This window comes from Corvus moneduloides, chromosome 4 (assembly GCF_009650955.1).
Source record: "Corvus moneduloides isolate bCorMon1 chromosome 4, bCorMon1.pri, whole genome shotgun sequence".
Taxonomy (NCBI): Eukaryota; Metazoa; Chordata; class Aves; order Passeriformes; family Corvidae; genus Corvus; species Corvus moneduloides.
This window is the reverse complement of record NC_045479.1, coordinates 51,394,444-51,419,023: the sequence shown is the minus strand read 5'-3', so window position 1 is coordinate 51,419,023 and position 24,580 is coordinate 51,394,444. Positions and strand designations below refer to the sequence as shown.

At 36.8% G+C, this 24,580-nt stretch overlaps 1 long non-coding RNA gene across 2 annotated transcripts in view; it reads left to right on the top strand.

Moving 5' to 3' along the window:
* The first annotated feature begins 4,329 nt into the window (after positions 1-4,329).
* LOC116443456 overlaps positions 4,330-24,580 on the top strand; it is a 116,237-nt gene continuing 95,986 nt past the window's right edge. For both annotated transcript variants that reach the window (XR_004239911.1, XR_004239912.1), the window contains exon 1: positions 4,330-4,933. This is a non-coding gene — a long non-coding RNA (uncharacterized LOC116443456). The remainder of the gene's footprint in view (positions 4,934-24,580) is intronic.

The following is a 24,580-nucleotide window of genomic DNA, read 5'->3' as shown; positions in this document are numbered from 1 at the left end:
ACCATTTCCACCCCCCCTCTTTCCCCCCTGGTTTTATACAGCAGTTTAGAGGCACATGTAACTATTGTTTTCATATGAGCACTCAGTAGCAAGAGATGATGTCAGAGCCAGGCTGTCCTGCTGTGGTTTCCAAAAGATATTGACAAAAGGAGTTGCAAAACATGAAATCTTCTGAATGAATCTGAGTGATACTTCTTTGTAGTTTCAAACATTTTAATTGACTTAGTGTTGGAATTGAAAAAAGTCCGTGGACTCCAGCGGGGGGAGAAATTGCAGTCCAAAACCAATGTGGTTGATAAAAGCAAGCTCCATTTATTAGCAATCCAGAGGCACTTATATAGTATACCAGCTTGTTAACTCTTAAGTGGCTTAAAACTTATCAAAGTGCATTTCTACTTCTACATAATTGGACTTACATTGGCAAGCTTCTACAGTTATGTTATGATTAAAAGAATTCAGAGTTCACCCTCCTCCCTCCGGGTCTTATCTCCACAGCTGTACCTTCTCAAACTCCCTTCTTGTTCCCAGCCCTGTTTTTACACAGGGATTTTCTCATGGAGAGTTTTTCTCACACAGGCCTTTTGCTTGCAGGCTCTTGATACAGTTCTTTTATTGATCCCATAATTCTATCACTGATCCATGTCCCTGATCCTCTAACATTCCCAGCAACTTAGGTTTTAACCTGAAATATTATTTTCTGTTTGGATCAATAAATGGTGAAATTTTTTTTAAAAATATTGAAAGTGTAATATTTTTGTACTAAGTTGGCTGTCTAAATTGCTAAAAGGAGATTCTTCTCCTGTCAGTTTTATACCAGTTCTAAAAAATCAAAGCAGGAAAGCTAGAAGTTTTGGAAAAATATTTTATTATTTAGCTTAATGTGAAAATTATAACCAAGCTCTTCAGACTTTGAAAGCTAACTGATCAGGAAGTGATGGAGAATGCTTTTCCCCCATCTAGACATTTTCTTTAATTTAACCTTCTGCAATTTTCAACCTTTTCCCATCCTTTACTGTATGTATTTATAGATACATTCACATTCATTGCAACTTTCATTTCTAATATAAAACTATTCTTTTTACTGCATTGCTAGAATTCTTAATATTTCAATATCTTTTTTCCTCTTTTTTTTATTTGCTGACAGGTATCCTATCTGCTGCATGCAACTGTTATCATCCCTTAGTTTAGCAGTCTGCCTCCTGGTTCTGATGAACATTTTTCCCATGAAAAGGTGTAAAAGCTTATGATGCCTTTCAGAAAATAGAAAGAAGCAATCCATTTTTATTAGTAAAGCATCACCATCTGTACTATCTTCCTATAAAACAGCCCTTTTCTACATCAGAATTTTGCACCTTATTTTCAAATAGTGTTTTCCTCAGCAGATGTTGAGTGTGAAAAAATGACAGGTTTATTTTGTTATAATCAATGAAGAGGGAGGGAGCAGTGAGAGTTCCCATGTATTACTAATTTTTAGATTGCCAGTCTGCAGTAATGCTAGAGCTGGAGACTGCAGACGGAGCTAGGTGTTATCATAGTAAAACAAAACCCAGATATTCACTTTGCATCTCTTTTGTCTTTTCTGCTAGAGTATCAAAGGACTTGTGTTCAGTCTGCAATTTTCAGCAAATCATTTGCACAACACTGTTAACCAGCAGATACACTGTGACAATCGCTAAAATCTTATTTTCAGCAAAACATATTTTGCTCCCCTACACATGCAAACATTTCCACATATGCTTCTGCTGTCACATTTACAAAAGATATAAATTAGTGTAAAATTAACATATGTTCCTGACAGGAGGCAATCCTTCCTAGTAACTTTTCACTAGATTTTCAATTTTTGATACTGAAATCCAAATAATACATATCGCAAAGAAGAGACATTGTTTTGGCTTCTCAGATGTAATCCCTAATAGCTCAGAGGTAATCCGTAATAAGCTAGAAGAGAGTTCCATTGTAAATTTGCCATTGCACTAAAATAGGGTCTATCTGGGTATACCAAGACATTGAACCATATAATTCCATTGCCTATATCCTAAATGCATTGAATCTGAATATTTAGTCTTTTCTCTAGATATACTTTTCTCAAATTTGCATTCTGAAATAAGAAGGAAATTATATAGTAAAACTAGGGACTGAAGCCATTGCATGAGTCCCTAATTCTCAGCAAGGAAATTAAAAAAGGGCTCAATAAAAGGTAAAATAATCAATTTCCAGTCACTAAGGGCTATAAACAATCTAAAGACACTACTGAATATCATTACTGCATAAAGTCATCATTAAGGACTTAGCTGAGCACCTAAGAAGCTGCTATCCTGTTAGAAAACTGATTAGAAGAATTAAGAAGTCACAAATATGGCATTAATTAATGTTAAATTTGTGTTAGCAGTCAAGTGTTCACCTGCAATTTTGTCTGTACCATTATGGTATTTATGGCTCTGTGAGGATTCAAGAATGCAGTTAATTGTCTCAAAACCCTGACACAAAGGGGGATGTTCTCATAAAATAAGGTACCACAACAGGCACAGATGGCAAACAGGAAGGTGTAAATTTCAGGCCTACATGGAGGTGAAAAGTTTGGAATGAGCACACTGGACAGGATTCCACTGTGCAAACTGTGGGAAAAGTGCAGACAGCAACAAGAAAATGCCAGGCCTGGTGAGGCAGATCTGGGTAGTCTGTCTGGACAAAAATTCCCACTTCGGGAAGCTGTGAGTAAAGGAAGAAACTGCTTATACTCATGCCATTCAAAGTTAAGGGATTGGTGCCTTTGCCTCATGGATTTGGATAGTATAAAAGCGGTACTGCCAGAAGAACACTTTGGGATCCCCACCACCAAGAAGACAAGGGCCAGCAGGACACTGCAGGGACCCACGTGGGATATCCTTTGCTTAATCTCTCCCCCCCATCTCCTCTCTCTCTTCCTCACCCCACCCCCTACCCCTTTCCTATTTCTGTCTGTCTCTCTCTACCTCACATTTGCTGTTAAATGAAATCTGTTCTATTGACTTCAGCATATGGTCTCATTTGCATCTTAATTCAGGCAGAGGCATCTCTTAACAAGTGGATCCTAACATTATTTCAGTGTATCATAACATTTTTTTGGTGTCAGAAGTGGGATAATAACAAGCCTGAGCTTCACATTTCAGTCCTCATCAGTGAATAAGCTGAGGCTCAGCTGAGTCTCAGTTTACTTGAATATAAACTGCCCCATGTAAACCATGGGGACAATTTACATATAAGTCCAAGTTAATGAAGGGCTCATCAAAGAGAGATACCACTTTCATGATGCAATGTCATCCTCAAAACTAAGGCCCAAACTGTAACAGAATAAGGAAGCCACAGGTAGAGAAACTTACCCATTAATTCTCACTGCCATTTTCTGAATTTATTCTTACACTTCCAGTACAAATCATTCTTTACTCTGGGTGAAAACTATAAAAGCCTACACTATATTTTACAAATGTTTCAGCACATTTTTTGAAAAAGCCAAGGTTAGCCATGCTTTTCCTGCAATTTCTCCCTTCCTCCAGCCCACCTTCCCCACCCCAAGGTCCAGGTAAACAATTTAAGGTAATGTCTTCCAGTGAAATTTTTGTTAGTTCCCACTCTCATGAAGCCCTGTGTGAAAGCTGCACCCATTTAGTTGGTACTAAATAGAATCTAATAATCTCCTTTCTCCCTAGCAGCAGCAGCAACATCTTCCAGCTTGGTTTGCTGCTGTTCTTACACAAAGCATCCAAAATACAGAGAAGGTGGAAAGACAGAGGGAGCAAAGCAGAAACAGTTTTCACTGGTGAAAGCAAAGGCAAAAATGAGAAAAGGAAAAAAGAACTGCAGTTAGAACTGATGCTAAATGATACTGTACTTTCTGTCTGTACCCTGTGTCTTCCATTCCCCCTCAAACACTGATGCCACTCATCACTTAGTGAAGTAAATGGTTTATTAATAAACTAAACTAATTTGCTTGCTTAACTTTACTTGTTGCAAGTAATCTTATACCTAGTTGTCCTGTAAACAGGCAGCAGAATCATTTGTCATTCTATAGCCACATAAAAAAAGGAAAGGAAGCTAAAACAGAGGAAGATATTATCTAGTCAAACAGAATGGAAAAAGGTGGAGCTTTACTGAGGTCTCTGAACACAAGCCTGCTTAAAGCTAACAAGGCTGGATTGAGCTACTCTGCTCTTGTTAAAGAAAAAACTTGTATTTCTGAGTTAGGAGTATTCAGAGATCATTTGCCATTTCAGACCTCCTCTGAATTGTACTGATCTTTTCCCTTGAAATTAAAAATATTACCATAAAATCTTCCTTCTGAAACATAGAAGTTTGGCATATCCCTGGTGAATCAAAAATTCAGATGAGAGCATTCATCAGCTGGCTTCACTCTATTATTTTGTTATTAAAACCAACAATACTGGAAAAAAACCTTGTTATTTAAATAAATAAAATAATGACTTAATATTATCATCCCTTTGTAATTATTGATGTGAGATTGCTAAATTCTAAGGTGCCATCAACAAATGTAAAAATGGATGTTCTTCATACCAAAAAGAGCTTCCTGGTGCCCATTCTGTTGTCTCGGAATTAATTCCAGAAGTAAGACATTCCTTTAATTAGCTATACCAATTGGGAATTTGTTCTGCTTCAAAAACATTTCTGATCCCATAAAATGCAGATGATCTTTGTTGATTCTTCTTTTATCTTTTTGCAACCCAACAGATCTCAGCTGAGGCCTCTTGTATGGAGCAGTTCTGACTAGACCAAAATGAAGAGAAGGACAAGGTGGCAGCAGTCCATCACTGGTGTTACTATAGCTTACATACATGCAACTGCCTCCAAAACCCAATTACCCCAGGCTTTAACATCACTTAAAACCGCAGGAAGTCCAACAGTCTATGTTGCTGTTGACGTGTTCTGGCTTTTGTCTGAGGTAATTTTCAGTTTGTTGTTGGCCATTAATATCTGACTAACCTTTAAGGAGAGACTAACCTTTAAGTTATTGGGCAGCTATAAGCTGCAGTACTTTTTTCTTAGCTGTTGGCAGATCTGAAATAGATGCCACGTCACAATTAATACAACATGATGGTGACACTTCCCCAGGGCATTCCCAAACAGTATATTCAAAGTTCGCATTGTTTAATGGAACAATTAATGCAACAATTTTGGCTCATATATCTTCACTTGTAAATCATGAAGTCATTAACCTTAAAAAAGCCAACCTGTTGTTATTCATCATGCTCATCAGAAGGGCTTGATACTGCAACAACAGAATACCTCACAGTATTAAATGTTTGAATGCCCAAATGAAACCTGATAAATACAACCTTAAAATGCACTGGGAATATTTTGTAAAGAACAAAGGCAAGGCAGAAGGACATAAAAAAGAAAAAGGCAAAAAACTCCCTGGTAATATTAAACATAAAAAAATGGAAGGTGCTGATGGTGATCTTTGTGCATTATAACACAAACCAGATATGTAAAGTACAGGAAATGTAGGTAAAAAGAGTATCTTGGCTCAAAATAATAAGTTGAATCAAATAGCTAGGGGGTATAGACAATATGTGTAAGTATTCTCTCGTGACTGAGCAAAACAGGCATGAAGACAAATATGATTCGGTAGCCAGAGTATGCTGTGTTTGTCACATTATAAAGCAGTGCGAGACAATGTTGGGAATGATCTTCTATTACAGTAATTAGTGAGAATTTTGGCCAGAAAATTTTGGTCGTAAGAACTAACTCTCTTAATTATAATGTAGCTTCTACCTTACCTCTTACCAGGTAGAACTCCTTTTTACTGAAAATGCCTAATCACAGCGCAGGTTTTCTATTTCAGTTGCTTTCCTAATGATGAACTAATTCTTATTGTGTTTTGTCTGCCAATAGTTTTTGATTTATATATTCAAAAAGGACTAAATAATTCCCAAATGAAATAATTAGAAGCATAACAACACATAAGAAAAGCAATTAGAATTTTTTTTCAGTAAGTGGATGGATAAAAAAACCCTCGAATACTGTAAAGAATTTAGGGACTACTTAACAGCATTCTGATAAATAATTTCAGAACTAAATGACCAGAATAAGGTTTAAAAAAAAAAAAAAAAAAGGTTCAAAAGAAATGAGCAGATCAGTACAGGGATGTATGTCTTTTACATACAAAAATGTCAAAGGTGGAAGTGACTGTACTCCACACTGGTCTGAGGGGAAACAAAGCTCTGAAAGCGAAAGTAAAATGCCTTGATCATACTTTTCATTTTATCTCCCCTACTCATCAACTGTCAGCATTATCTAATTTCATGCTCATAAGGCTATACTGGTCATACACTAAGCTGAAACAAAATCTTGAATAGCAAGTTCTAGAGGACACAGAATACTATTTAAACTTACTGGCCCAGATCAGCAACTGGCATATATCACTGAAGTCCTGCTTAAATCAACACAACTTAGGTATCTGACTCAGATTTCCAGAGGGAAATGATCATATATCTATGAATATCAGCCTGACATTGTCTCCTGGTTTATAGGAAAGGTCTATAATTGAGAACACTCCCAATTTAGGTATTTTAAACTTTCTGAGATACTGGCTCAAGTTAAAAGTACATCTGCTACTATCTATAATAGCACTTGGCAAACTTATCTCAACAAAAATAGCAGATTTAATATTTCATGTGAAATGGTGGTTTGCAGCAGTTCAAGGCAGGATAATCCCCATAGTAGTAGGAGAGAACTAATATGTGAGTTTCATTACAGGTTAATTATGTGCAATAATCATAAACAGATCTTATTTTAAGCTATATATTTCATAATATTTGGTGCTCTACCAGCACTGATCTTCCACACTTGCTCCGATCTAATTTGTCCATGTGTCTTAGTTAAATAATGTGTGAAAAAATAAAGTATATAAAGTATAACCATCACCCATAGACATCCAAGCAGACTGGATTTTTGTCTCCCACATCTCTTATCACCAACAGATTAATAGAATTCACTTCACAAAACATATGGGGAGTGTGGGGTGTAAATTAAACCAGCGTTGCATACATAGCTCCTTTTCTTGGCAGTTCCCAAATCTGTTATTGAAACCCTTGGTCTAAGTACTTAATCTGTGTTAGAAGGCACAGTGAGAAAGACCCTTTGTGGGGTTAAAGCCATAGGACTTTTTGTTGCATTAGCCAGTTGTACCACACAGTTCTGCTTTGGCAATGTAATTTAGCATTACACTAATTATAAATAAATGGTTTCAGAAAAAGAGGCCCTTCCCAGTGTTCTTCAGTGATTTCACTAAATTTCAACCAGAGTGTCAGAGAGTTTTCTCCAGCCCAGCATTGGCTTGGTAACAGTATTGTAATGATTGTGCATTTGGAAAAGTTGTGTTGTTCTTGCAAGTGACTTTCTACATTTTCAAGCACCCATGAAATTAGATTAGAGGCATAATGCAGACCTACTCTCTTCAGTGGAGTAGGATGCAAAACAAGTATTGATTTGGCATACTGCAGTGCTGTGCATGCAGTCCACCTCAGTCTGGAAAATATCTGGATTACCTTAAAGCAGAACTGCCTGTTCTGCTAACACAAACATTTTCTTTCTGGCCAGCTTAGTGTGCGGTATCAACACTGGTAGGTCCACACATCTGAAAACCTGCAGATACAGCCTAGACCTGCTTATCAGGGCACCAGTCCTGGGCAGGGCAGGATGAGTTCAGGCTCTAAGTCAAAGACATTCTGGGCTGGTGAGGGAGCATCAGAACACCAAGAACCCTGGAGCCAAGAGCCGACAAAATGCTGCTGGGTTCCCTGGACCAGAAACATGGAGCTGGAAATCTCCATTTTCCTGTAAAAGTTTAAGATCTTCCGAGGAGATTCTAATTTGACAAATGAAGTATTTCAATAAGTATGTTTCCAAACCTGGTCAAAACTTAGAACCCCATAAGTATAAAACAAAAACAGATGTTAATTCTTAAACAGAAGTTTTGGTCTGGACATCCATATTTTTGATATACATTCCTCTACTTTCCCTGTTAAAATACACAAAATGTAACCACTGATAAATATGTGCCCAAAAGAAAAGTGAGAGGCAAGTAAATAAAAAAGAACTATAAAATTCAATGTGTAAAGGTGTTAAAATGGAAAGACAAAATCAGAAGTTAAAGAACAAATATTCACAGTTTATAAAATATAATAAACATACATAATAAAACATCCATTTCACCACATTTTCTAGTATTTCTTGTGTTTATGGTGGCAATAAATATTATTTGTATTCTAATTATTATAGTGCCTCAGAGATACAATTTCATAACAGCATGGGTGATATTTAGATATTAGTTTGTTATATATTTATTTATTTTAATGGCAATGACTTTGATCTTTCTTCTTGTTCATGGCTTGGAAATTTTACTCCTAAACAGCTATTGTGTGGGATTCATCATTCCCATTTATTTTACTCATATTTATATATGTTTGCTCTTTTAAGACTGCAGGATACTTCTACTAGAATGTGCATACCATGGGTATATAGTACGATTTATGTTTTGTTTTCACTGTGCAACTGTCTTTAGTAAACTCCTAATTCCAAAATTGCTTCCACTTTCGATTTCCAGTTTGTTTCCTCAATGTCATTAGAATTAAAATAAAAAGTAATCATTTATTACAGTTAAAATGCTATACAGCTATGTAAAGAGAATGATCAAATATAAATATAAATTCTATACTATGTTGTAGGAAAATGTATAAAATTGTATAAAAATATGGACAGTGTTTCAAAGGCAACTCAGAGCAATGACATACTCAGAATCTGATGAAATTCCACTGCAGCAAAAGCCCATTTATACTTCTGAAAAAGTTTCACCTTTGTGAATGTCACAGAGAACCTACATCTGCTCTTTTTTCATGCTCATGAATGTGTTAACTTCACAAGCAGTTCTACTGATTTCCTATTCCCTTGAGAAATTCTCTCCAAAAGTGCCTCATTCCTCCTATATTCAGCTGTCTCCTTCTAAATATCTCCGTATCATCTCCTATTTGCTACCCAGCTGCTCAAATTTTGGAAATCCTGCCAACTTCATAATATGCCTTGTTTCTTAGGACAAGTCTTGAATTTCCCTTTTGTTTTCTTTTCCATATATCTGCATTCATTTGCTCTTCTATGTCCTTTGGACTGCTTATACTGAAAATGGTAAATTCTAATAGGTATTTTACATTCTGCCTACCTTGTTTTGCCCTGTAAAATCTATGGATGTTCACGTCTGATTATGGCAGTCTCTGACTTACCTATCAGTGTTTTAGAGATTATGATGATCAGTTTCTGTAAGATAGGACTTTGCATACTTGAGGAAATAATGGGAAGTTAGTGGATAGCTCAAGCAGTTTCTGAAATCTTGAAGATACTGGCATTAAAAACAGAATAACTATAATAAGTTTAACAAATAAATTGATCATAAATTTTAATGAATCTGTTGATCAATAATGTATTTTCTTCTATGATAAACATAAAACCCCACTAGTCATGTGTATAAAAAAAAAAAAATAAAAGGGCCAAAGCCCAACTAGAACTTAATCTGGCTACTGCAGTTAAAGAAAATAAAAAATGTTCATATAAATACATTAGTAGCAAAAGTAGCACTGACGAGAATCTTCATCATTTATTGGATGCAGGGGAAAACATAGTCACACAGAAGGAAGAAAAAGCAGAGGTACTTAATGACTTTTTTGCCTCGGTTTTTAATAACCAGACCAGTTGTTCTCAGGGTACCCAGCCCCCTGAGCTGGGAGACAGGGACAGGGAGCAGAATGATCCATAATACCCCATAATCCAAGGGGAAATGGTCAGAGACCTGCTACACTGCTTATATACACAGGAGTCTCAGGTCAGACGGGATGCACCCAAGGGCCCTGAAAGGGCAGTCAGAAGAGCTCACTGAGACTCTTTCAGTCATTTACCAGAGGTCCTAATTGACTGGAAATTAGCAGATGTAACACACACCTAAAAGAAGGGTGGGAAGTATGATCTGGGGAACTGCAGGACTTTCAGCCTGACCTCAGGACCAGGAGAGGTCATGGAGCAGATCATCTTTAGTGCCATGATACCACACATGCGGAGCAACCAGGCCATCAGGCACACGCAACACAAGTTTAGGAAAGGCAGGTCTGCCTTTACTGACCTGATCTCCTTCTATGACAAGGTAACCTGCATAGTGAATGAGAGAAAGGCTGCGGATGTAAAGTCTACCTGGACTTTAGTAACACCTTTGGCACTGGTTTCTACAGCATTCTCCTGGAGAAACTGGCTGCTCATGGCTTGGATGGGCACGTTGAGGAATACATTTAGTGCAGGTAGTTCAGTTTGCAAGTTGCCATGCAAGCTGAAAGTTGAGCTTAGGTGGGCAGGAGCCTGAGCCCAAGACTGAGCCCCAGGCCGTGAGCCACCAACCTTTTTGTGCAAAGGGCACAGGGACCTGTGGCACTGGCCAGGGGGCAGGAGCCAGGACTGCAGACTTTCTGCACCTAGACTTTAACAGTATACAAGCCCAGGCATTCCTTTGTTTGTGGTCCCTCCCAGAAGCACCCAGCTTAAGCTGTTATTTTGTTATTTAGTTATTGCATCAAGATTCAATTATTTTAAGGAAAGAGATGTCTAGGACTCTGCTATGGGAAACCCGGACTCAAACCAGTAAAAGAATCTGGTCTGACTGCGTGAGATGTAGCTACAAACAGGGCATGTATCTGCAAACAGGCCTCAGTCCTAGCTCAGGCAGTGCAAGTGTGACTACCAGAGGAAATGGTGGGACAGGGAAGTTTCCTTAACACATGCACTTCATTGAATAAAAATCCTGCTGGGTGGCCAGGTCCAGAGATTTGTTGTGAATGGAGTTATATTCAGCTGGCAGCCAGCCACAGGAGGTGTTCCTCAGAGATAAGTATTTCATCCAATCCTGTTTACTACCTTTACCAATGATCTGTACAAGGGGTTGAGTGCACCTTCAGTATCAAGCTGGGTGGGAATATTGATCTGCTGGAGAACAGGAAGGCTCTGCAGAGAGATCTGGACAGGTTAGATCAATGGACCAAATATGACGTATGAGGCTGTATGAAGTTCAACAAGGCCAAGTGCGAGGTCCTGCGCTTGGGTCTCAACATTCCCAGGAAGCTCTACAGGCTGGGAGCAGAGTGACTAGAAAACTGCCCAGCAGAAAAGGACCTGGGGGAACTGGTTGGCAGTGGCTGAATATGAGCCAGCATGTGCCCAGGTGGCCAAAAATGCCAATGAGATCCTGGGTTAGATCAGAAATATTGTGACCAGCAGTACCAGGGAAGTGATCACCCCTCTGTACTCAGCACTGGTGAGGCCAAACCTCAGATTCTGTGTTCAGTTTTGTCGCCTCACTGCAAGAATGAAACTGAGATTCTGGAAAACATCCAGAGATGGGCAAAGAAGCTGGTGAAGGATCTGGACCACAAGTCTGATGAGGAGTAGCTGAGGGAGCTGGCGGTGTTTAGCCTGGAGAAAAGGAGGGTCGGGGGGACCTCATTGCTCTCTACAACTACCTGAAAGGAGGCTGTAGCCAGGTGGTGGTTGGTCTCTTCTCCCAGGTAAGAGGCAACAGTACAGGAAGAATTGACCTGCAGTTGCAGCAGGGGAGCTTTCGATAGGATATTAGGAAATATTTCTTCACTGAAGTGTTTTCAAGCATTTGAAGAGGCTGCCCTGGGAAGTGGTTGGGTCATCATCCTGGATGAGGTATTTAAAAGATGTGTAGATGTAGTACTTAGAGACATGGTTTAGTGGTGGGCTTGGCAGTCATAGGTTTATAGTTGGACTTGATGATTTTAAGTATCTTTTCCAATCTAAGTTATTCTGTGATTCGGTCTAGCTGAGAGACAATGTGTGTTTACTGCAAGATTTCAGTGAAAATACCAAAAATCTAGATTAACAGGAAAGATGAGAGTCTAGAAAACTGTATTTGTCTTAAGTTCAGAGTTTTTTTTTGTTTTCTGGAAGAATTATTTCATGGATCATTAATTTGAATATCAGCCTTTTTACAAGATTTTATTTCCTAGACATTCCTACTTACTTCAGAGATGGTCTATGTTCAGCATGATAGCTCTGAATGTGCAGGATGGGATATTAGTTTCTGTGCATAGTCTTCTGCCTTCTATAAAAAAGAATAAATCATGTCGGAGAAAAAAAAAGTTATGACTTAATGTGAACCTCAGAATTAAACCAAAGTGTTTTGTGATGGGTGTTTGAACACAGCTAAGAAACAGTTTTCGAAGTTAAATGGAACTTTCTTTTCTTAGACTTTACCACAGTGATTTAATAATATGATACTTTAATGAGCAGAAATGTTCTGAAGCACATAGAAACAGAATAAGTAGTCACAGTTAGCAGTCTTTTCAGTACATAAAGCCACTTTGGATATTAAGCCATTGTCTGGGGTAAAAAAGCATAATCTGCAAAATATGTAAATTATTCTTTGCTGTGCGAATTAATGATTGGCTTAGAAAAAAGCTTGAAATTGTAATGGAATAATCCTACATATAGAATTTTACAAGTTGAAAAAGGCTTAAACTTTACAATTTAATTTCCAAGAAACTGGGTAAATTTTTCCTTGGGATATAGAAAATAATTTTCAGAGACTCACAATGAGTTTTCAAGATACTTTGCTATCCTGATTGCTTCTAGATTTTTGAGCTCAAGAAATTCTAACAATTCAGAAAGTTCAGTGACCCAACTATTCTATTTAAAATACACTTCACAAATATTGGAATATCTTCCCCTGAATCATAACAAATTATCATGAATATTAGCCTGAATTGATAGTTAAATGCATCCAATCTCTTTTTTAATGTTTAAACCTCTTATAACTGAGCTCAGGAGCTCACTTTCCATGGGTCTATTAACTGCAGCAAGGTGAAGCCCATTTATTTGCCACTACCCCACATAAATCTATATCTTTTAGAGATCTCAGAGGAGTTCCCTAATGACAGAATTGGGGTTACTACCTGCAGGTAGTAACAGTAACAACCAGATTGACCCAGGCTTTTCTGCAGAATAAAGCCAAAATTATAATTTGACTGACTCGAAGAGTATGTAGAATAGAGTTTCTATATAGCTATCAGTATTGATATCTAAATCAGTATAGAATCAGAGTTTCATAGAGAGATGATAGACCCTCATTTTTCCTGTCTCATGGAGAGACTGAACCATCAAATCCCCAAAGGCACAGCTTTTGTGCAAAACAGGACAAAGCCACACATATTTCACAGCCCCAAAACAAAGTAAAAGTGACATCCTCTTCACTTGAGTCAGATTGATTCAGGAGTTTAGGCTTCTGAAAAAATACCAGCTAAAGGAACTAGATTTTCTCAAAAAAAGTCATCTTAGAATTTGGTCCTGTTCAAACAAGATGAGAGAACTTTGAAAACAACAGAACCCCAAAATGTGCAATGCTATGACAAATTACCCGGCGCCAAACTGAAATAGTTTTTCCTGTATCCATCATTACTCACTGCAATGAGCAATGGCATAATCAATCAGCTAGACAAATAAACATTAAGAATAGTTCAAATGGCCTTAGAGAAGATTTAAGAAAGATACTGGTTGGTATTTTATGCCAGCTTGCTCATTTAATATTCGAGAACACCTACAAGACCATAGTAATTTATATTAATTGACTCATTTCCATGGCATCTTTCTGAAGGCAATCATGGGATTCAAGGCTATGATTAAATCAAGTAGCAAGCACAAACAGATATTCTTAACCAACACAAGATAACTGGCCCTTATTTTCTGAGCTGTTGCAGATCACAGAGGAAGCTGGCATCAAAATACCCTGGCTACCCAAAGACTGAAAATTTGCAGAAATTACTAAAATGGCAATGATTAGTCTAGTCATTCAGGTTTTGGGGCACCAGTGACTGCACTTATTTGCCCATCCAGATCTACAGCTGCAGTATAAATGCCTGAAGTAAGTACAGATCTGAATATGTGTGCTCAAAGCAGCCCACATCTTTCAAAAAAATCAGCAGCTTTATTCTGCTTTAAAAAAAAAATCTCTGATGGTATTCTAAAGTAGATCTAACATGAGTATAATACAAAAATCTGTTTAATATTTAGAATATAAAGTGACAGTTTTAAAGTCATCACTTAATAGGATTAGCTACATTTTTTCAAATGCAAATGACATAATCTAAAATCTTAGATAGTATAATATTGACTTTGTATCATTTACATGCCTGCATAGAAGGAAAATGATAGATGTTCCAAGATTTGTATTGGTGAGTCCACAAGCAATGTTAACTCTAACATCATCTTGAGGTTGTAAGAAGTTCTGTATATTGGAGGGTACTGACATTGAAATGTAATCGAAGCCCAACCTCTGCCTATATATTCGCTAGAAAAATTCAGTATTTCTTTGGGATTTTATTTTACCTCTTTCTCAAGTTCAGTCTTATTTCTGTAGTATGTAGAAAGAAACAGTTTAATTTATTTACTTCAAGCTCTGCAACAAGCTGGCCTCAGTAAGATAGTACCAGTTATCTAATGACAAATTCTCTTGCGCTTATTTGACAACAGGTCTGATGAGGACCTAGAAAAATATGGTTGCTTTACTAATAAGATTAAAATTCTTATCTCTCCAAAATCAAAGAAACAGAACACAGAATTCAACTTAGTATACATTGTGAAAACATAGCAACTTTGATTTCTGAAAAGTCCTGAGTAGAGGCAGATGACACAGAATGCAGCTTGAATGACAAATTCCAAAACAGGTTAAGAAAATTAATAATGGTAAAAAGCTGTGGGGATTTGAGGTTGTTTTTCTCCAGGAAATAGTTAAAAAATGGTTTACACTGTGTATAACTCAAATGTCTACATTTTATAACTCTATATAAGCTTTAAGAACAAAAGGACTCCCCAGTAATATACCTCAGACTTAACAGACACTGAGATTAAGCAACAATCAAAGATTAATTGATAACTTAGCGCCTCCCTTCTTTTGGCTATATTTCATTTATAGAAGATTTTCTGCAGTCTGATACTCTGTGACAGCCATCCAGAAACTAAATTAGTATCTTGTCTTACATTGCCAGTGCCAGAACATAAAGAGCAGGATGTGTCTTGTAGGAAAACATGCTGTTTTGTGCATTATATGCCTATGAGTGTTTCAATTCTCATATTCTTCACAGGACTTTTCCACAACATTAATAACTAGATAATATCAATTAAACATTAAGGCTCATAGAGAAAATCCCGAATTTTATTGGAAAAAAGCATAATGCTCCAACCAATGATCCAGTCCAAGCTTAGTGCCATACCTAAAACATGAAAAAATCTTAACTAGTGTTTTATTTCTTAATAATCTGTAAAGCTCTGCATTTGAATTGTTAATAAGATTATTTTATGCATAATAATGAATCAAAATTTCAACACATTGCAGCTGTGGAAAACTTCCAATTTCAGGTATATGAAAGCAAATCCTGTAAGTTACGCTTAATTTCTAGAATTTTGTAGTGGACATAAGTCACTGAACTGGAAAATTAATTGACAATTCATTAATCTTAATAAGATATATTTCCCATGTTTGTCTGATAGACAGAAATTTCAGGGACTTGCATGCCACCATTCATTTCAAACATAATACTATACCTCCAAAGGTCTTCATTTATTTTTGTGCTAAAAGCCATCACTGATAAACTGAATTCAATGATTTTACCATTTTCAGTTTTAGACAGATGCAGTGGAATAAATCCAATGACTTTAAATAGTGAAATACAACACCTAGTGAAAGTAGGATGAAGGTTGTTTCAAGGAACAGATATCTTGAACCATCTGTGTGGGAGATTGATATTTTTTCTCTTTAACTATACTGGTAATTAATTGCATCAGTAGCCAGAAGAATTCCACATTCTCTGCAGAATGTGAAGCAGCATCTCAGCAGACAACTTGTTCTCTGAGACAAGTCAAATTCCTTGGGAAAACTTGACTGCACATGATTATTTACAACACTCCCAGGCTGGCTGGTTGTTTTTGTTCTATTTCGTTCAGTCCCCAGTGACTCAGGATATTGTCACTGTTGCCTGAAATTATAAATTCCATATTGACCAATTATTTTTTAAAATCTCTTTTAGGTATGACTCTTATAATTAGGAAGCTTTCTTTTATAAAAGCAGGCAATTTACATGTGAGGCAGGACTCCTCCAGATATGTACACCCACATTTTCAACCATCTCTGTATCATCCTTGTTCATCCAGAGTATCTGCATACATTTTTGCATTGCAAACATTTTGTGACTTCCTTGTGTATTGCAGCTGTTGTTGGAACTAGCAGCAGTACAAAGGTGGCAGTATTTTGGTCCATTTTGCTTGGAGCTATAAATATAAATATAAATATAAATATAGCTCTGCATATATGTGTGTTACAAGTGTGAGAATTTAATCTTGAGGCCTAGATGTGCAGAGAGTGGGATGTAATCTTCCCTCTTTTTTTGCCAAAGTTCTTAAACCAATGACCTGAGTTCATCCTACCTTCTCTTAGGTACTTAACGGAGACAATTAATTTAGAAGCTTGGTACTGAAAGTGTCTCCTATGGAGAGTTATAGACATCTTGACAGAATGATTCATATCTTACACAAGCTGACTCGCTTTTTGGAAATTAATATCTTTTTGCAGTAATGATGGAGAGAAGCCTAAGGTGAACAGACTCCTAACTTAGGCAGCCAGCTAAAGACTCAAAATTAGATGAGTGAAGTTAAGTTCACATAATTCATTTCTAGCTATCTAAAGAGGTCTCAATCAAAATTGTCTCATACTGTTATCACAAAAATGAGGGCATTTTTAAAATCCAGGAATAGATTTAACACAATTTGAACAAAGTATTTCTGTTTTTGAGAATATTTTTTAGCTCTAAAATTCCTGACTCTTTTAGTGATGAAAAGGTTTCCTTTTTTTTCTTTTCTAGTTTCAAAAACTTGGATGAGAGAAAGAACAGTACTTTAGTTGTGGAAGTCCTATCATTGCCTCCAGTATATATCAGTGATTCAAAAGTCTCTGAGCTGTCAAAGTGATGAAATGAAAGTAGAAGAGCTAAAAAGGAGAATAGTATCAGGGGACTGAGTGATTTCTCATTTGGAACTGTAGAGTTGAGAGTAAGGTTTAAATACTTGAAAGCAGGAAAAGAGGGACTAATCCTTGATAAGATGTGCATAGGTACAGGTAAAGACAAAAGGATAAAATCATAGGAAAGAGAACTTTTCTGAGTTGTTCTAGAGTACATTTGGTTGACCATCTCTGGTTACTGGCAGTGCTACAACTCTGGCTCTAATGTCACAGCCTTTCTTGTTCAACTTTCCAGAGAAAGTTGAGTTGAGCACCAGAAATGTCATAAAGATTCAAGGCTGTTTTTAAGGTTCAATATTATGCTCGACCTTTCGATACAAGACCCTGTATATGAGCAAGCAACAAATGTTACTATGGATAGGAGTCAAGGTATGGAGATACACTGTTCAAGCTTTTCTCCCCTTGCAGTCCTAACTTGAAGCCCATTTGCCATTGATTTGTAAGAGGAGACAGTGCAGTGTTAGTTCAGATTGCATGGTTACTCTAAAAGATGTGTGAATGTAAAAATTTATGCAAGGACCTGCAGTTATTTGCATCTATATTCAAAACCGCATTTTAAACTAATTTTTGGATCATTGTAAGAATTTCCAAACCACCTTTTGCTTACGTTTGTCCATAATGATCTGTAGGATAAGATTTTTAAATAAAACTACAAATTTTAACACCAAACTGGCAAAGAATTCACTGTGAAGCACAGTTCAAAGCAGTTGCAGAAAGGTCCTGAAAAAAAGAAAAAAACAACCAACCAACCAAAGTAAAACACTTGCAGTAGAGGTTGAAAATACATGCTTTTATTCCTTATTCTGTTACTCTGAATTATAAGGGAAAAATCAAAACCAAATAAAAGAGCAAATCAAAATTCAACTTACTTTTAATTCAGTGCTTTAAAGCAAACACTCTCTTCATCCAAGCAGCAGTGCTTCTTCTCTTAAACACATGTATGAGACTATTTTGGTTCTCTACTGGCTGGTCTTTTATAAAATAGCTATATTATTTTACAATTTTTCTTACAGATTCTTCTCACAACTCATCATTTAAAACAATCAATTCCCTTCTGTAAATGCATTCACTAAATCTTGGATTTTACATTCCCCATTACTTAGTATGTAGATGATGTAGGCTATTCAGGACATACTTTTTTGCCTTCTTGTCTTTAATCTAATAGTATAGAAACAGACTTAAACAAAATTATAACCTTCTAACCGGAAACTTTCTGAGAAACTAAACTATTATCATCTCCCTATACTTGCATACTCCCATACAGCAGTGTGTGTCATAAATTGATGAGAGCTAATTCTTGGGACACAAACTAATTATATTGTCACATCTAGCATGCATCTGTGATTATCTAAGAATTTAAAATCTTATTTACTATTTCCCTCATCTTTCCAAATTTAGGCCTTCTGTAATGGGAAAACAAATGCACTGCAAAGGCCAAGAAAACCTCCATAAACAGCATGTTTGTATTTATTTATTTATTGGAATCTCCTTTTTTTTTTAATATGCTATCAGAAATGTTATACTTATATCCATTTAAAAAACATTAGAAGAAGAGTAGTATTTTTGTTTACCTTAATAAGAACAGTACCAGGAACACAGTACGTGCAAAGAACACTATTGTTTAATATATGCCTGAGAATTTAGAACTCCCATTTGCTTGTAAGGATGTAGAAGGCAAGAATAGTCACTAATATTCACTATATTCACTAAATATATTAGGACATAATATTTCATTTAGTCAGTAGGTTTTCAATGATTATAGGACTGTCTTCCCCTAGGTACTTAAAGACTAAAATACCAGCTGAGAACTATATTTTGGGGATCAAAATACAAGTGTAAGATAACATCGCATTTTCTGTGAGTGACTTGAAAAAAAGACAGACATTGGACTTGTATGCAAATTGGGGTTTCATGTTTTGCTGTTTCCTCTAGGGCACAAGACACAACCTAAAACACAAATACTTGTACATCAGGATAATTTGAGCCATATATAGAACTGCATGCAATGAATATCCATTCAGGAAAACCATTTGTGTGATAACAAGTTACAATTTGCAAAATGTCATGCTTGATGCTCCATAACTTTAGGCTCCAGTGAAGAATTTAGGTGCTCAGGGAGTGGAAATAGGTCTCAAGATGGGCAGAACTTTAAGGAACTGTTAGACATACTCCATAATTCAGGAGACCACTGCAGCAGTCTCTAAAGTTGTGGTGAAAGAGCAAAGCAATCACTCTCAATGAGAAAACTCATATCTCCTGGGAAAGTCTTTGCCTGTCTCTTGCCAGCTACAGCACTAAGTCAGGAATTTTCTTCCACTCTGTTATGATCCAGTTTTAAGGTTCTTAGAAATTCCTCTGCCCAAATTATGGTGCAAACAAGACCATATACTAGCAACAATAGTAAGGGTTTTATTTGATGATAAATATGAGAGAGAGAGAAAGAAAATAGGCAGTGGGGACAGAAAGAGTGACAGGGACAGAATAAGGAAAATATCACCACTCTGTGGACCCCAAGATACTTCATTGATCCTCTCCAGCTGGTCTTCTTGGTGGTAAAAGTCCCCCCCCCAGAAGGCACAGAGTCCCATGGGTGTACATGCTCAGGCTGGGTGGGCATGTCCGGCCATGTCCCCCTGGGGTGGGGTCAGTCTCTCACAGCAGACTCTGGGTCTGTTGCACCACGTGCAGCCCTGTGGGGCCAAGCCTCTCACGTGGAAGTCCTGTGGATGTCCCGTGGATGTGCCCTGTGGGGTTGGGGGTTCCACAGCTGGGCCAGTTTGTGTAATCAGAGGATGGGTGTTTATTGCCTCTCACCAGAGGTTGCACCATGCACCCAAAACCTCCTCCTCCCCCCTCGGCTGGGGGGAGTCTGTGTAAGCCTGGCTTCTGTGAGCTGTGCTCTCCCTCCACCCCAAACTCAACTCGGGATAGCTGCAGCTGGTGGCTTTGGCCTTTTGTGGATGCATTCCTTTCCCTCAGCCTGAGATGATTGAACAATGCATTTCCCTTTATCTAATCAGCAGTTTGACTTTCAGTTCAAAATCCCTCTCTTCAGGGAAGCTTCTTCGGTTGTAGCTTCTTTATAATGAGCAAAACTTTCTATCAATGTTTGAGGTATGAACTATTTTCAGTCTCTGACACACTCTGACTTTCTAATTGGCAGCTTTAGTAACTTCCTGAGTCAAACTAGTAAATCCTCCAAGATCACTAGATCACCTCTTTCCTTGACTACTGAGAGCAATCTGTAAGCCTGATCTCTTCTCCCTGCTAATTCCCACCTGAGCCAACTCAGTCCCTCCCAAAAAAGGCATTTGCAGGCTCAGTCTGCCCACTCTGGGAGACCCTCTGTTGAAGTCTTTTCTCAATGACGTTACACAATGAGAATGATTCATACCTTCAGTCCGTGGGCATGTCTGTGTTTTGATGCTTGCCAATCAGTCAAATTGGCTCTACCAAGAAATCAGAAGTTACTTTTCCTATCTCTTTCTAGTTCCTTTAATGGTAGGTACACTGACAAGGTCTAACAATGAATTGGTTTCTTCTGCAGTACAAATTTTGTTCTGTGATACATGTTTTTCTTTTGCTTTGCAGCATTTACAATACGAATCTCCAATTTGCATACTTTCAGATTTTGTCTTTTATGCATTTTGTTGGTACATTTACCACTCTTGATTTATTGTTTTCAACTTTGATATAGTCTACATCTTGAATAAATCTATTTTTCTTATCTGGTTCGGCTGTTATTTTGAACCAAAATATTGCCTGTAATGGATGTTCATTCTTTGAATAACAAAGGAAAGTATATTTATTCTCTGCATTGTCATGCAAGTTTTCTCTGAAAAAAGGCTTTTTTTTTTCCTCTCTCTTTCTTTTTCAGCTGAGATGAACCCTTGATAAATTAACACTTGTATTGCAAGCAGCCTCAGGAAAAGAAACACAACAAACAATTATGATTAGACTTTTGGGATCAAAAATTAATAAATGAAATTACTTCAGTTTGTTTTTAATATTTATGAAGACGCAATCTGTTTGTTAGAGTGCTTAAAATGTAGCAAAAAATTAACAAAATATGAAAATGGTCTGGAACTTAAATTACTAGCCATAATTATAGTATGACTTTGCATTCACGTGAAAGGAGTAGGAGACTGCAGAGCAGCACACGGGGCTTTTTATCCTCAGCTAAATGCTCCCGCTGAACCTCCTTGCTATTTCCTTCAGGGATGTGTTATCCCACTGCTAGGTGGAATAATGGCTCAAGATCTAGAATACGGTGCTCATGTTTACTGGTCTTTTGTGAGAAGGATCCTACTTTTCTCCTTTACACAGATACTTTATGACAGAATTTATTACTTTTTATTCACAAATATAGCTTCCATTTTTTTTCCTAAGCAATATTCACATACCATTATGGTGTTTCTTTGACAACAGCAATAAAAAAGAGATTTAAAAAATCCCCAAACACCAGAGCATAAGTTTTTCACATTCAGCTGATTATAAATGTGCAAATGATAAAATTAATCTTGTCAGTATATGTGTGAATTTCACAGAGGAAAGTACCTTACATTCCATGAGGCATAGGTGTAAGTGCAGAGAAGCTGTCCCAGGAATCCTGACATCCATGCCCAGTATAAATAAAGGACATTAACAAGCCATTCTTCCACTCAGCCTTACTATAGGACTTCACTATGAGTGCACACATTTAACACTATATTTTCCCAAGATCTTTTTATGATATATACATTATATCTGTAGAATAGATCTGTATGTGGAACTGTGCTACTTAAATGGTGAAATATGAGGAAATGACAAGGTAATGTTAGACCTCTAAGCTGTGCTGTTCCTTGAAAAAAGTTTAGGAATCTCCATAACTTGAGTATTGGGGAAAAAAAAAAAAAACAACAAGCCACCAACTCTCTATGAAAACTTGATAGTATTCTTTAGAAATATTGCAGCAAGTATTTAAAGTAAATTTAAATTTTGGTATGAGATAGACTGGTGACTCTATTTTAAGTCCAAGTCTCAAAGTTATCTGAACACATGATCTGCTATCATTGCATTTCTAATAAAGAAAACTGTGAGACAGCATGATTAATGACTTTAACTGTTTATAAGGAAAAAGACCCCAAAGAACTACAAATTACAAGTAATTATGCAGTAATATTAGTATTAACAGAAATTGCAACATATTTTTCTAAGTGTTTACATGACTGAAGGAATTTCATGTACTCATGCAGTGTTCATGATCCATTTGCTAAGGTTATAGGTCAACAGCTTGGTATGCTGTTAAATACAAAGAGTGAAAAAAAAAAAGGTTGGTATAACCATGCAGTGGAAAGAAGATCTGATGCTGGCTTTAAAACACAGCCTCTGAAAAAATTTGTATTTTTGTCTCTGATAGAGTTTTTCTACATGATATTGTTTATTGCTCCCACCAAAAATGTTAGTCTTACTGCAAATTAGCTAGTTTGGTGGAATTATGCCAGCTGTGACTTTTGGCACTTTTTCTACATGTCTGTAAAATATGGTTTAATAACAGAGGTGCAGATAGTGTATTAAAGAAGACATTGATTATTTAACTGAAGACTTTCTATGACTTGCTATAGCTTATAGTAGTAGTAGGGATTCTGAACTGTCGTTTGAGATTACTTCTCAAGCACTCATTGGTCACTATAAAAATTTCTTACACTCCAGTTGAGGTACTCAGTGTTCCAGATTAGGTTCTCTTGTAACAGCAATATATATGTCACTGAAAATGGCATTGACTGCTTCTCAGGGAAAAAAAAAAAAATAGAACACCAAAAACCCAACCAACACACACACACACACACAAAAAGGACCCCCCCCCAAAAAAAAACCAAAACAAAATTTTAAAAAATCAAAACGCCACTTCCACTGGGATGCAATATTTCATTGAAATAAAAGTCTTCTTACCTTATTATAATGTATTCTAGAAAAGCTTTGGAAAAATGTTATAGACACAGTGAATAATTGGAGTGAGCTCTTGGTAGCATCACAAAGCTGCCTTCTCTATGAAGTCACACAGGTTTACAGCCTGCCAAGTGCTGTAGGAATGACAGGGAAGAATAACAAATACTTGAATAATGAAGTGCTTGGATATTAAAATGCCTGAAAAAGGAAAATAATAAAAGAGATGACTAAGAGTGAGGCAATTTTAAGGCCGTATTTGAGTTCACTATTCCTAAAATAACCAAGAGTAATTTCTTCTGTTCTTTCCATCTTTGTCATTTACATAGTTTGAAAATTCCCATGGAGTATATGTATTTGGTATGGAAAGGGCTGGCAGGAAAAATAAGATTAAATAAATTATTGTACATGTTCCTGGATTTTTCCTGTAATTAGTAAAGGGTGTGATCGAGTGGTGGTTTAATGACATTTATTTAACTATAATGGCTGCTTAAGAGTAGTCATTTTACATTTAATTTTATTTGGACTCTTCCAGATCATATAAGAAGTGGTTTTCTTTGTAGCACTTCTGTTCTTCCTACATAGACAGCTAGGATACTCTGAGAAAGCAAGTGCCATTGTTTATCTCCATCTTCCATGGAGACCTAAGCAATAACTCCTATTTTTATATTTCCTTTATCTGTTTATTCCACCATTACACAGCAGAAGCTCTGAGTATCATCAGTGCTTACCAGCCTTCATTAGATCATAGCAGCACAAGGATGTAGTTTACATTTTCTAGTTATTTTAGGAGTTGCTTGACTTGCTGAACGTACCTCATTTGTACATCCAGCGTGGGATTCATCTGATCTGATGCAAGCATCTGCAGTACACATCTGTCTATGCCTGAGACAGAAGTATATATTCCCACTCAGACAAAGGAGACAAACAAGTATTTCTGGAATGCAGCTCACCACTGCCTAATGTAGATTCCCAAATTAGGTCATATGAATCCCACCTTAAAGATTGATGCGCCTCTCTGTTGTCTGTTAAGCAATTGTTTGGTTCAGATAGAGATAAATGATAAGCTCTATTCTCTTTCCAAATGTGCCAAGGCTTGTTTACCTTATTTATCACAAACAAACAAACAAACAAAACCCAAAAAACCAAACAAAATCCTATGGCTCTAATTTTTAATGTCATTATTTTGTAAAATAATTTTTATCTTAGCTTTACTTTCCACAATAGTGTTAGTTAATGACATTTAATTTGCTGACTGTCTGTTTAAGTCTGGTCATTATGTTAGGTCCAGAGCTGATACATGGGAAGAAAGATGTTCAATAGGCAATTTCATAGTCTAATTAAAGACATAAATAGGTATAAATTAGAGTGTAACTCTATAAATGTTCCTTGACGAGCCCTCTCCTGAGAGTACTCCTTTCTGTGGGATAGCACCTTCCAGCTAACCTTTCCAAAACTGGAATAAAGTTTGCTTTTTAAAAAGAAAGAAATTATATCATGGCAATATCATTGTTTTTAAAATAATTTAGAAGTTAGGTA